Source organism: Rhinolophus sinicus, chromosome 16 (assembly GCF_057876585.1).
Source record: "Rhinolophus sinicus isolate RSI-liver-muscle chromosome 16, RSI-T2T, whole genome shotgun sequence".
In the NCBI taxonomy this organism is placed as follows: Eukaryota; Metazoa; Chordata; class Mammalia; order Chiroptera; family Rhinolophidae; genus Rhinolophus; species Rhinolophus sinicus.
This window is the reverse complement of record NC_142516.1, coordinates 120,654,947-120,668,924: the sequence shown is the minus strand read 5'-3', so window position 1 is coordinate 120,668,924 and position 13,978 is coordinate 120,654,947. Positions and strand designations below refer to the sequence as shown.

Here is a 13,978-nt window from a genome sequence, read left to right as displayed (position 1 = left end):
AAATCAAACAACCGAATTAAAAAATGGGCAGAAGACATGAAGAGACATTTTTCTAAAAAGGACATACAGATGGCAAACAGACATATGAAGAAATGCTCAACCTCACTAACCATCAGAGAAATGCAAATAAAAACCACAGTGAGATACCACCTCACCCCAGTCAAAATGGCTATCATCAATAAATCAATAAACAACAAGTGCTGGCATGGATGTGGAGGAAAGGGAATGCTTGTGCACTGTTGGTGGGATTGCAGATTGGTGCAGCCACTATGGAAAACAGTATGGAGGTATCTCAAAAATCTGAAAATGGAACTAGCTTATGATCCAGCAATTCCACTCCTAGGTATCTATCTGGAGAAATCCAAAACTCTAATTCAAAAATCTTTATGCACTCCTATGTTTATTGCAGCACTATACACAATAGCCAAGACACGGAAACAACCGAAATGCCCATCGGTAGATGACTGGATTAAGAAACTGTGGTACATTTATACAATGGAGTATTACGCAGCCATATAGAAGAAAGAAATCTTACCATTTGCAACAACATGGATGGACCTAGAAAACATTATGTTGAGTGAAATAAGTCAGACAGAGAAAGACAAATACCATGTGATCTCACTTATATGCGGAATCTAAAGAAAAGAATAAGTGAATGAACTAATCAGAAACAGTTTTGGCGACATAGAGGAAAAACTGAGGGTTGCTAGATGGGCAGGGGGGTGGGGATAAGGGGGAAGGTGAGGGGATTAGAAAACAGTCGGTAACCACAAGATGGCCACGGGGTTTTGAAAATTAATTTGGGGAATGTAATCAATAATGTTGTAAAGATTTTGTAGGGTATCTGATGGACACGTGTCCCATTTGGGAGACCACCTCAGGGATGATGTAGATGCCTGATCACTGCACTGTACACCTGAAGCTGAACAATAATGAATGTCAACTACAATTTTATACATATATATATACATATATATATATATATATATGTATATATATATATGTGTGTGTGTGTGTGTGTGTGTGTATGTATGTATGTATATGGTTACAGGAAGCGGAGTACAGCATTAGGAATAGAGACAGTGGAAATGTAATGGCTCTGTGCGATGTCAGAGGGATAGTGGATGGGGGGAGGGGGGTTCACACAGTGTGAGGGATATAAATAATAAACGTCGAAGTATTAGTTTGTCTTGTGCACCTGAAACTAATAAAAAAAACATTCTCAAAAAAAAAAGTCACTTATTTTAAAACCTTGGTTTATTTGTTTCAGTGTAATGTTAAAGATACTACTATATTACATGATTTATGTCCATAACCTGAGAATTAAGAGTTAGATTTTAAACTTTAAATGGTATCTGGAACTAAATTTCAGATTGATGGGGGTGTGAATCGATGCAAAACCTTAGTAACTTAAGTTGTTCCCTGTGGTTTCGCTTACTTATGTCTCTCCTCACAATCTTTTGGAAAAGTTAAAGTAATATTATCTCCCCCATTTCACAGGGGAAAATACAGTTGACAAGTTTTTTCTCATATCATATATTTGGTGTAGTTAGCAACCAGTAGGATTAATTTGTGCTCTTTGCCGCATGTGCTGGTAACATGCATGTGCCTTTTTATTTCACGATCTCTTGCAATTAGGCCAGGATCTTACTCAGGTGCAGCCTGGCTGTACAAACTGTCTGTCCAGTTCCATGTACAAGCACAAAAGGGCAAGTTTCCTCTCAAACTTCTGGAGAAGATGCACAGTTGCCCTGCAGACTGTGGTCTAATTTGATAGTCAAGACTAGGGAAGAAGCCACATGAGAGCCGGCAGATTCAACTCATCTATGTAACTCCAGGTGTTCTCCTCGTGACTAAGCAAGCCAACATTGACTTGTATGAAGAAGCAAGGTGGACCAGACTGCTCACCATTAACACAGACTCTGCCTTTCTGTCTAGGGCAAGAAAATTAAGTCTCCTTAATTTCCTGGGAGGCATCAATCTGTGCCCATCCAAATATAAAAGTAAACAGGTGAGAACTTTTAAGATATATTCTCTGAAGCACTTCTCCCCGGAGGTCTTTAGGACTCATTACCAACTCAGAGAGCTTTCTAAGGGATGGATCTTGTGAGCCTAAGCCAGACAGTTTAAGACATCAAAGTCATGATGAGCAAGAACCTAACTTTCCCTCTCCCTTCCCCCCACCACCAGAGTTAATTTACTTTTCATTGTTTGATCTCAAAGAATTTAAATTTTGATGAGGCTTGAGAGAATCTCTGGAAGGTGCTAGACAGGAACATTTTCCACATGAGTATTTTGAGACCCAAGTTTTGCAACTTGGAATTCACAGCATTGTGCAAGAAGTTGTTGCTAAGTGGAAATTAGAATTTAGATATTCTTTAGACTTGTGCAAGAACTTTTGGGTGGGTGATTCTATTATAGCTAGCTTTACGAATATATGGCATCGATGGTATAACCTGAAAGGTTTCAGTTCAGTATCTTAAAAGTTTGAATCTACTGCCTATCCTTCCACCACTGTGCCGTCATTCCTTTGGGATTTGGAGACTTCGTAATCATGCAACCCTTTTAGTGCCAGAACTTGGAATTGAACCAGCTTCTCTGAATTTCACATCTTGGGGTTTTCACTTCATTTTGATGCTGCCTTTTAGCTAACAGCTCTTGAGAACAAGAATGGGACTTATAGGAGAAGCATGGATTCAAAGGTGTGAGGGAAAGGTCTCAGGAGGAAGTGACAGGGAACTGCCAGAGATAATTAGGTTCCAATAAAGAGATAAATCTACTTGCAGGTAGGACTTCTATTCTCTTTTTGGAATTGAAATATCCCTCCTTTATTTGAATGAGTGTATGACACACTTCCTCTTGACAGTATCCCAGTGAAATATTTTGTAAATGGAAGATGAATTAATTTAATATGAATAATTGTAACACACACACACACACACACACACACACACATACACACACACACACACACCCCTGCCTTGGACATCTCAAAACCAAAGCTAAGAATAAGTATTGTCAAATCAGTACTGCGGTGGCCAGAGAAAGCAACCACACTCTTTTTAAACATAATTACACTGTCTCTGATATTTTGTCATAGAAATGAAATTAGCAGGAGGCTAATTTCTAGCAGTGACTAGAAATGAAAAACAAAGTCAGAGCTTGGAACAAGAGTAAGTAAAGGGGACCAAACATCCCAGTTTCCCTACGACTAAAGGGTTTCCTGGAACATGGAACTTTCTGTGCTAAAACTGGGATGGTCCTGGGAAAATCAGAATGATTGGTCAACCTTGGTAGGTGGCAAGTTAAATAAACACTGAGTTCTGTTCTTTACATGGGTTGGCCTCTCCATTCAAAGGTTTACCCAGTTAAGGAGAAGGTATCCTCAGTGAAAACACCATGTAGGGTCATTGTCCAGGAACATACACTTAAAGCATGCTTTCTGGAAGCTTACTCAGAAGCAGTGCAAAAATATGGCTGGCAACATGCACGGGCCTTTATTTTCTAGCTTCAGGTTCTGAGTATGGCCAAGTCTGGAAGAAAGCAATGAGATAGAGATGGATGAAAAGCAAGCAAGACATCATTCTGGAGGTGGTTGAGTGCACAGAGACAGGATATGTATAGACCCAAGTCCCTGTCAGGGCATGGCACTCACCCCAGATAAATTGGTCTACACATTGTACCCCAAGCATACTCAGTGCTTTCCCACCTCCTCTGACCCAGAATGCCTTTCTCTTTCTTATATAGCTGCAAAAAGGAAATACTCCCTGTCTTTCAAGGATCTTTTGAAATTCCACTTCTTCAGGAAAGGCATCTGTGACCTTTAAGGATCACTCTCCTTTAAGCACCCACAGGATGCTCAGTCATTTGGTATTTACCCTCTGTTGTGTCAATAACTGACTTTCCAATCTTATCTCCCCAGCTTGTCTGAAAAGGGTAGGCGAAGTCTGGATCATTCTTTCCTTGTAAAAAAGGCCTCTGGTCTGTTGCACTGAGCCTAGCTCAGAATAGGCTTATCCAATATCTAAAGCAGCATTGTCCAATAGAAAGAGAAGGTGAGCCACATGTGTAATTTAAAAATGTCTAGCAGTTTCTCTGAAAAGAAGTCAAAAGAAATGAGTGCAAATAATTCTAATGATATATATTACTTAGCTCAATAAATATATCCCAAACATTATTTCCACATGTAATCCATATGCAAAAAAATTATTAATGAAACATTTTTACATGATTTTAATTGTACTGAGTCTTTGAAATTCAGTGTATATTTTACTCCAGCACATCTCAATTTGGATTAGCCACAAATCAACTGCTCAAGAGTCACATATGGCTAATGGCTACTATATACAGCACAGGTCTAAAAGATAAGTTGAGAAAACGTACTGAGGTAGTTGATGGAGACTTTTTATGATAGAAGAGTTTAGTTTCATTCTATAATCAATGAGAAGATACCATGAGTTTTTCAGAAGACTGCAATAACTTGTCTTAAGATGATGAGAATAGAGATTAGGGTAGTGAATTCATACAAATCAAGAGAAAGGATTGTACCTGTGATGAAGTATAAATGGAGGAATAGTAGCAGAACTTTGTGACTGATGGAACATAAAAAAGTAAAGGAGAGAAAGTAGTAAACAATAACCTAAGGCACCTGGAGTACCAGGAAAATATTAAGAAAAACAATAGAGAAATACCAGTCTAATAAAGAGTTAGGCTTGTTTTCAACCATATAATTTCAGGTTCTGGAAAGTTCATCTTACCAGAGACACAATTTAGAGCAAGGATGAAAGATGAGGCTGGCAAAGTAGCTTTTGGAACCAATGCTGAGCCTTAGGAATGGATAACAACTAAGATTGCAAAGGTGGATGGAGATAAGAATGATTCAAAAATTTAATCTTAACAGTTCCATAGTTAGTAGGCAGGACAAAAAGTTATCAGGATGGTAGAAAGAAAACAAAGAGATCATGGGAGCCAAGGCAGAAGACAATTTCTAAACAAAAATGGGGAGGAAGTAGAGAATTTGAGGCAGATATGAACTGAGAAAAGTCCATTGGACATGGTTAGGAAGCAATTTCTAGAGCAATTAGAATCTTTGTCAAGGTTGAGGGAAGAAAGAGAAGGATTTATGTCAATTGAGCTCTCTTCTAAACCCCCAGTTTCCAATGCTTAGAGCAACAGACTGACTAAAGGTGTTTGGACTGAGAAAGCTGACTTTTTTGAGGAGATACAGACCCAGCAGGAATCCTGGCAGAAGGAAACAGAGACCAGCACAGAGTCCATGGAGCTCTAAGCGATTCTTGATTAATGGCCAAAGAAAAGAAAACCCAGAAATAAGTTAAGTGAAGGGTACAGGGAAATTCGCAGGGAGAGCCGTGCAGGATGGAAAACCATGGCGAAACCATTATTTGGTTTTAGATAAAAGACGAGCAAAAATAATAATTTAAAAGATAATTTGTCATTATAAGGACTTATTGTATTTTTTCAACCACTTTTTCAATATTTTATTGTTTACCTTAAAGGATGGGTAAATGTGGAATGTGTCCAGTGGAAAGTTGTCTTTAATTTTTCACACATTTTTGAAAGGGGGACAGGGGTGAAAAACAACAGTGGCCTGAAAACCCTTGAAACTCTAGTGGCCTGGAACTCCAATAGAATCCTGTTTCTCTTTCAAGCCTACTCAATTATAACACAAGCATCAGTATCTAGTATCCATCCATATGAAAAAAACAAAAACAACAACAACAGCAAAACAAACATACAAACAAAAAAACGGGGGAATTTTTTTTGTCTTTGCTGAAATAGCGCTGAGATAATGGAGTCAAAATTAGAACTAATGAGAATCAATTCATTCAGTCTTGAAAGTTAAAGGAAATCCCTTTCTCATGGACATGAGCTTTACTTTGGGTTGTATTTGGCAGGGGTAGGAGTACAGGATGTGAAATTTATTCAGCTACAAAAGTCCCTTGAAAATCCCTTCAATTTCCCTAGGAGTTCAGATATGCATAAATGCTTCTGAAATCTTTGGAAGATGATGATCTAGGTTACTGCTGCTGAAAATAACTAAATTGGATTTTCTGTTTCCATTCCTAAGGATACCAGAAGCTTGACAGATGACAGGAAAGTGATTGAGGTATTTCTGAGAGGGGGAGGGGGAAAACGGGGACAGGGAGGGGTGAAAGCATTACTTAGCTAAGAAGATACTAATTCCATTCCAAGTAGCAGGAATAGAGTAATGCAAAAGGAAATGCAAATGAAGATGAAGTCAAAATAGCTTAATTCATTTCAAATATTTTGTTTCTATATAGTCTATTCTATTTTCCCTCATCTGTCATAGTCCATTTTAGAGACTCATACTAGATCTGAGAACATTCTCTTCTTTCTACATCAAAACACATTTTAAAAGTTGAGAAATAACCAAAGATCAGATACAGGATTCACAGTTAATCAATAATTTCAAACAGGAAAAGCAATATGTAAGTCAAAGACTCTAGTGTGTTGAGATATTCATCAAACATCTTGTTAGAAAGGACTTACTGATTTTTGCTTAGAGATAAAATCATTTTTTTATTCACACACAGGAACACAGTGTGTTTTTGTTTCAGGAAGTACCCACATCAGATGGGCAGATTACTAGATAAACTCAGATTGGTATTTTGACTAAATTGCTGGTTTCTAAATGTCAAATAGTTTACTCCAAATCATTGTGCTGCAGCCTAATCACAAACTGTCCCTTCAGGGTGTTCAAATAAAAACATGTGAGGGAATAGTTTCTTACATTTAAAAATAACCTCTACTAAAAAAAAAAAAGGTGAAAAATTTTAGATCAGATCCCTCATCTTTAGAAATTAGAAAAAAGTTTATTGAGTCGTGACTCTTGTGTAATGCCTCCAGGCCCTTATGGGGTTGAGTGAAATTGGTGTCAGAGTCAATAGTATCATTTCCCTTGATGTCACTAATGATTATTTGCCTATGGCATCTGCTATTTACTGTAAAAATAAGTTTATATTGACAGAGTCTCTATTACTTAGGATACTTACTAAAACAGATGACACCTTTGAAGCCATGGTGCTATTTAGACGTCCACTTGTTTAATGTGGTCCATTGATGGCTCCATGATGTACGTGAACTTCAAAAATGATCACTGAGATTTTCTACATGTGACATTTTCTGGAGGGAAGCCCCAAACATTTAATCAGATTCTCTTGGGAATACATGTCTTAAAGAAATTAAGAATGATTTAGAACATGACATTAAAATTTTATGTGTAATGCATCAATAGGACTCGGGCACTTTACCAAAGTTAATAGTATTACTTACTAATAAATGAATAAAGAGATATTTACCACAGTTATAAACAAAATAGACTTTTCTATCAAACAAAAGTAATACACACTCACTGTGTATTATTGAAATTCAGTGTCTGCATTGCCTCCTTTTGGATTAAAATGAACAGTTTCACATCATGGCTTTCATTTCGTCAGAGACTCCTAAACAGTAGCACAACATGAGGAACCTTGATTGTGCAATTTACTCTCTTGGAAATAGCAAATGTCATTTCCTTGTAGCCCACCTCCAAGTAACCATTACTACCTATTCACATTACTGGAGTTTTCAAAATATCAACTGCACGTTTTTAAAAGCCTTTGTGATTTTTATTGGTGAAATAGCACGATTTGAGAAAGTACACTCCTCCGGAAGTCTGTTTGTCATTATCATAACTGTATTTTATTATAACTGTTTTCTTATTTACAAATTCTTCTCAATGAAAAGTAAACACGGGACAGACTCCCCTTAGATGAACTCTGCTAGGAGCAGCTTCAGACCCTGAGGTTGGGTCTGCCAGGGAAAGCAGGAATTGAGGGCTCGCCCGGTTTTCCGCCCCGCTCAGCCAGGCTCCCCAAGCCCGCAGTCCCTGGAGCCGCCCACCCGCGGAGCCCCAGGCGAAACCAAGCTCACGAGTGTCCGCGGTGCACAGACCCGGCGCCGCGGCGGCCGGACACCGCCTTCCTCGAGGATTGGCCCGCGCCGTCCTGGCAGGAGGCGGGCTCACGTGGGGGCGAGCGAGCGTGGGGGAGGGAAGGGGGTGGTGCCGCCCGCCCCCCGCCCCCCGTCCCCCGCCCCCCGCGCGGCTACACAGAAGGGCGCCCACGTGCCCAGCCCGCTTTCTGCCGCGCGGCGATTCAGGCGCTCCTCTCCGCGCAGACCTACGAGGCGGCGATCACTGCTCAGCCTTTGCGAGCCGCGGGTCCCCGACGCGCTCCAGCCACTCGCCCACCACCGCCCCCTCCGCGCGTCCCTGCGCTGCCCCAGTAAGTTGCCAAGTCTCCGGCCACACGGAGGGGCCTCAGGCGAGGGGCAGCCTGGGCGCCCCGGCCGGAGCGGAAGGGCTGGGGTGGGGGCTCCGAGAGCCGCGTCCAGCTGCGCACAGCTGCCCGGAGGACTCGCTCTAGCTACGCTGAGTCCCCGGGATGCGGGAGGGGGCTGCTGCCGCGGACACTCGTCTTTAGAGCTGCGCTCCGGGCTGTGCTGGTCCCCGTCGGGTCCCCGAGACATCGGGGTCCCCAGTGGCCACACGGATCGCGCGAGCTGGGAGCCGGCCTGGCACGGCGACTCCGCGGGGGCCCTTTAGCCACTTTTGTCCAGAGGGGCCCTGTGCATCCCTCTCCGGAAGGGCAGACCGAGTCTCCCAGCTTTCCGCACACTAAGGGGTCCCTGAAGTCGCCTTCCCCTCCCTTGAGGTTCTTGGTTTAAACATAGAATGCCCCTTGGAGTTCTGGAAACCTAAGTGACCCGTCGTAGTGTTTGGGTATTTTAAAGCGAATGGGTGCAGTTTTAAACCTTTTGGGACGGGCTGTACTTTTTAAAGCCTAATTCATTCAGTGTTCATCCTTGAACTCGAAATGCTATTCTTGACGCTTAGGCAATCACGAGACTCTTCACTCCAGAATACCGCTCCTCCAGAGAACTTTATAACTTCTCTTGAGGCGTACATGCAATCCAGGGAGTAACGTTTTCAGAGATTGTATCTTAGAGATATTTTTTAAAAATACGCTGACAGGGTCATCTAAGTGGAACCAATACCTAAATCTCAGGAGCAAAAATGTTCAAACTTTCAAATTTTCATGCAGAACTGCCTAAAACGGCGATTAGGAGATGTGACGCTTTCAGGACTGGCAATAAGATTTGTCTAGTCTTTTATACAGAAACACTCAGCCTTTTAATGAGGGGATATAGTTAGATGTTATTCAAATAAAGCTATCTGAATCTTGGGGGCGTGGGGGCTGGCATGAAGTTAGAGTGTGAGTCCCCTGACTTGACACTTTCTCATTCTTGCCCCAGCCGGTCTTTAAAACTTAAGTCCCCTCTTTTCCCCCTCAGAATTAATAATAATTACCTCCTCAGCAAATTGCAAACATTTATGTTTGTGGTCTTTTTCTAGGGGATGTACAGGGTAAGAATATTCTAATTATATACTTATGGTTGTTACGGTTTTTCCCTTTTGTAATATTAAATTCTTTTTTTTCTTTTAATTGCACTAAAGGTTAATATGAAATGATTTCTCAGTGCAGAAGAACATAAGCATTTATTTCTCCCTTTACTAAAACGTTGCTCGTTGGTGACTCTGGGAGGTCACATTATTTATTAGGGTTTTTCATGTTTCCTCCCTTGCCCCATACTTGGTTTATACTTGATTAGGGGATATCATTTACCTTAAGGCATTTTAATCTTTTAGGGTTTGCCTCAGCCTTGAAGACCAGAGTAAAACTCTGGCTGTTTCCTGCAAAGATTCACTTTGCAGACTCTTTGGCCTCTTGAGCACATCAGCAAAGCCTTTTGTTTCCAAAGTCTCTAATCATTATCACTGGACTTAGAGTCAGGACTGAACTGGAGAATATAGTCTAGGGGAAGAGGGGAGACATGGGAGCTATTGGAGTTTAAAAAGTCTAGAATACTCAGGAGTTTTGCATATCCTGTTCTCATATATTTTTTGTCATTTGAACGTATGTGCCTGAAGAATTGTAAAGCTCGTGTTTCTTGCTTTCCACTACAGACCTGCTCACCTTTGCAGAGTGGGAGTGCCTGGTCTCCTTTCTAGACGGCCCGGCTTTTGTTCTCTTCTCATGCTTCCTTATTTAAGTTGTCACTGTTTCTCCTGGCTCTTCTGGCCAGACCTGGAGCCCTCATCTGTGGCCATTTCATCTCTTGCCAGCCCACTTTTTCAAATGGGCTTTCCCTTCTAGTTTTCCTCTGGTGACCTCTATTTCCCTAGTCTATGCCTGCCCTTCTGTTTTGTTATCTTTGCTTATTGTTTCATATATCCATATCTATCTAGAAAGGTATGTATTTTTTTAAGTGTTCAGAGCCATCTGCTGGTTTTACTTTGGTGCCTTTTAGTAACCAACTTTCCAAATAGAATCTTGAAAATACCTTTCTGTTGCTGTTTGATTCTTCCTCAAACATGCTATGAGTGTTTCCCCAAACATTGATTTTTAAGGACTGGCTTCTTATAGACTACTTACTGCATGTCAGACATTAAAAGCAACATTTACAGTTGGATATATTTCTAAATATTCTAAACATGTTTAGTACTTTGTGTCTCATTTGAATGTTTTGTCACCCAGCTGAATGCAGGTATACCTCATCTTATTGTGCTTCGCTTTATCGTGTTTCACAGATGTGTTTTTTTATGAACCGAATGTAAGACCCTCCACCAGTAAAAAGATTACAACTCTATTGCAGTACTTCTGCTATCTTTATTTCTGTGGTCTGGACCTGAACTTGAAATCTTTCTGAGGCAGGCCTGTACTAAACTCAGTTAACTTTCAAATTTCAATTACATGATACCACTTGTCTAACTGGTTTTGAAAATCTAAGTGGTTAACTCATTTCTATACCTTTAATCTGAATATTCAAAACCACATACATCTAGCCTTGATTTTAAAAAAAAAGATAATGATATTGTTCTTTTCATTGTCTTCTGTTTTAACAAATTTTCATGCTACTGTGTAAAACAGTGTCTGGCACATAACACATGCCCCATATATCTTTGTTGTTGAATGAATGCTACTGATTTCAATAATCTGATAAAGGCTGTTATGTCTGTCTTCAAATGTATACTCCTTCATTGAAAATTGCTGAGTCCCTGCTCTGTACCAGGCACCAGACAACCAAAAGTAATGCATAGATCCAATTGTACAGGGATTCTGCCATTATTTTTGCATTCGATAGAGCCTCCATTGAGGAATTTTAGGAGTAGTTTTTTGTTTTGTTGTAATTTTATGGAAAGTAACAACACCTATAAACAGATGACTTCAGTACTGTCTACACGAGAAAGCAAGTAAGGAACACACTCTAATGTAGTCTTACGCCACTTAACAACAACAGGGATGCGTTCTGAGGAATGCCATGTTAAGCGATTTCATCATGTGGGAACATCATAGAGTGCACGTACACAAACCAGGATGGTCTATGCTTCATGATCCTAGGCCTGTACAGTGTGTTACTGTCTAAAACAACATACGAGTAAATCAATCTCAGGAGAAAATGATACAAGAAATGCAGTACACACAAGATGTGTGAAGCTGCTGCTGGTGTAACACGGCATACTGTGTTACAGCAACCTTTTTTTATAAGTAGAAAGAGTACACTCTGAATGATGCAGTGTAGTAAAGACATTAACGTAGTCAATTACCAACTATTATGTACTGGACATAATTGTATGTGCTATACTTTTATACGACGGGCAGAGCAGTGGGTTTGTTTACACCAGCATCTCCACAAACACGTGAGTAATGTGTTGTGCTAAGACCTTATGACAGCTGTGACATGTCACTTAGGCAATAGGAATCTTTCAGCTCCACTATAACTTTATGCGACCACCGTCGTATACACGGCCCGTCTGTGACCGTGCAGTCATTAAGTGAAGATGATGCTCCTTTACGATTTCATCATCCAAAGCACATGTGCTTGGTGTTTTTGTTTTAATGGTAGTAATAAATTTGTCCTGACTCTTCTTATGTTTTCCTTGAAATGCCTTTCTGGCTGTTATTTCAGAAGTGTTGGTTGAGGCTGCAGAAATGTGGTAGATGCCACTGACAAAACCAAACCAACAACTGAGGGTTCATTTCTACCAGGCGCTAACTAGTGGATCAGGCTCTCCCTAGCTGAGTTAAGATAATCAGACCACGATTTACCTATTAAGTTTTCTTGTCCAACTTAGTAAACGTAACTGTTATACAATAATCTGTGGAATCAAGCAGTATACTATTGTTTTACATGTGATTATGGGACTTCTTAACTTTAAATGTTTCTGAGGATGGCCTCTGCTGCCATTAGTTAGCCTTCTCGTTGGTAAGTACTGTCAGTGTTGACTTTAAGATTTCAGTTAACGCAGTTTGTGTTTAAAAGTCTGAGTTTGAATATGTGGGTCACATCTCTTCTGTTCTTATACAGACTTTTACATTGGATCTCTCTCCTCCGGGAAATCTGTGGTTCTGTTTTTCTGGGTGTGCATGGACATGATACGGTGTTGAAAATCTTGGGGTTTCTTGCATCCGAGATTGAATCATCAAGTTATAGTATCCTGTGTGATGACTTAGTGCTGCAGATGTCATGTGTTTAATTTTATGCCTTCTCCCTATCCCGCTGCAAAAAATAAATAAATAAAATAAAGAGAGCGCACACCCACCCTACTGCTGCAAACTAGCACCGCTCTTCAGAATTGGAGCCTAACCTGGTATTGAGCAATAAGGCGGATGATGGAAGAACATTTCGTAACCTTTCTTCCAGGAGTTAGAAGAAAAGAGAGCTCTATCTTGTATTCATTTTTGGAATATTTTGTGAACAATACACAACAAAGAATTGTTATGGCCCTTGTTGATTCTTGCTAGTTTTTCCCACAGTTGTGGGGAAAATTCTTTTCTTTCCTTAACCCACTCTGGCTTCATCAAGACTCCCTACATTATACAATTATACCTAATGCTATGCTGTTTATGCCGTCAAAGCACTTCCAGTGAAGACCTAGTGATCACACTGCATGGAGCCTGATGTCACCAGGGTGCTGTAGGACACTGTAATTATGATGCTCTCATTTTATTCTTCTCCGTTTGCCCATCCTTTTTGTGGGGGGGAGAGGGTCAGATTTTAAGATAATTGGATCGCTTCCACTTAAAAAATGCTTATTCGTTCAAAAAGGCAAGTAATAAAATCAAACTTAAGGGTCACTTTTTATTTATTCTACTCCTGTGTCGGCAGAAAGATCATATGTGAGTTGGTAACTTGATCATAATTAGGAGATAAAAGTTGTTAGGTTAGGGTCTTTTCCTGCCTTGGCTCTGGTATCTGTCATCTTGGTAAGTGACGACAATGATATAGCACTAGTGGAATTAACAGTTATTGTATGTTGAACCATAAAGGGAAAAAATGGGGCCTCTTTGCATGTTCCACCTTATTTGTTTACTCTCTTAATCTGAACTCTGGGCAGATTTTCAAAATGCAATCAAATTTCTTCTTTTAAATACCACCATAATCTCTAGACCTTGAAATATATTTGAGTACTGGGGGGTGGCACATAATCTCTGTATCACATGCAAGATGTATTTTCCCAAAGCCTGTGGGTTATATTCCCTCTGTCCCTCATTCGGGCTATCTGGTTTCTAAAAGAAGGTATCCATGTGATGGAAACAACTGGATTCGATTTTTGTGCAACATTTATAGTATTTAGCAATTGTATGTGCAACCAAATTACTTAAGACTGTTTTGATACATTGGGATTCCCTTGGAATAGGAAATACGACTTTGTAACTTTGATTCTAAGAATATCCTATGAGGTATTCTATTTAGAGTCTTCCACGATCAGCATTTAGTTAATCCATGGGTGAATATATGTTGTATATATCTGTGGCCCAAATCTAGAGTCTGTAGAGAAACAAAGAATAAATAATCTAGTTTCTGTTCTTCAGAAGTTGACCACTCAGTGAAG

General features: G+C 40.2%; 1 protein-coding gene across 6 annotated transcripts in view; it reads left to right on the top strand.

Annotated features, from left to right (window-relative positions):
• Window positions 1-8,138: 8,138 nt before the first annotated feature.
• SLC7A2 (solute carrier family 7 member 2) overlaps window positions 8,139-13,978 on the top strand; it is a 60,288-nt gene continuing 54,448 nt past the window's right edge. For 2 of the 6 annotated variants that reach the window (XM_019737961.3, XM_019737963.3), the window contains exon 1: window positions 8,139-8,306. The gene's annotated coding sequence lies outside the window, so the exon portion shown is untranslated. The remainder of the gene's footprint in view (window positions 8,307-13,978) is intronic. The other 4 variants (XM_074329725.2, XM_019737964.3, XM_074329729.2 and 1 more) reach the window with 2 other exon arrangements.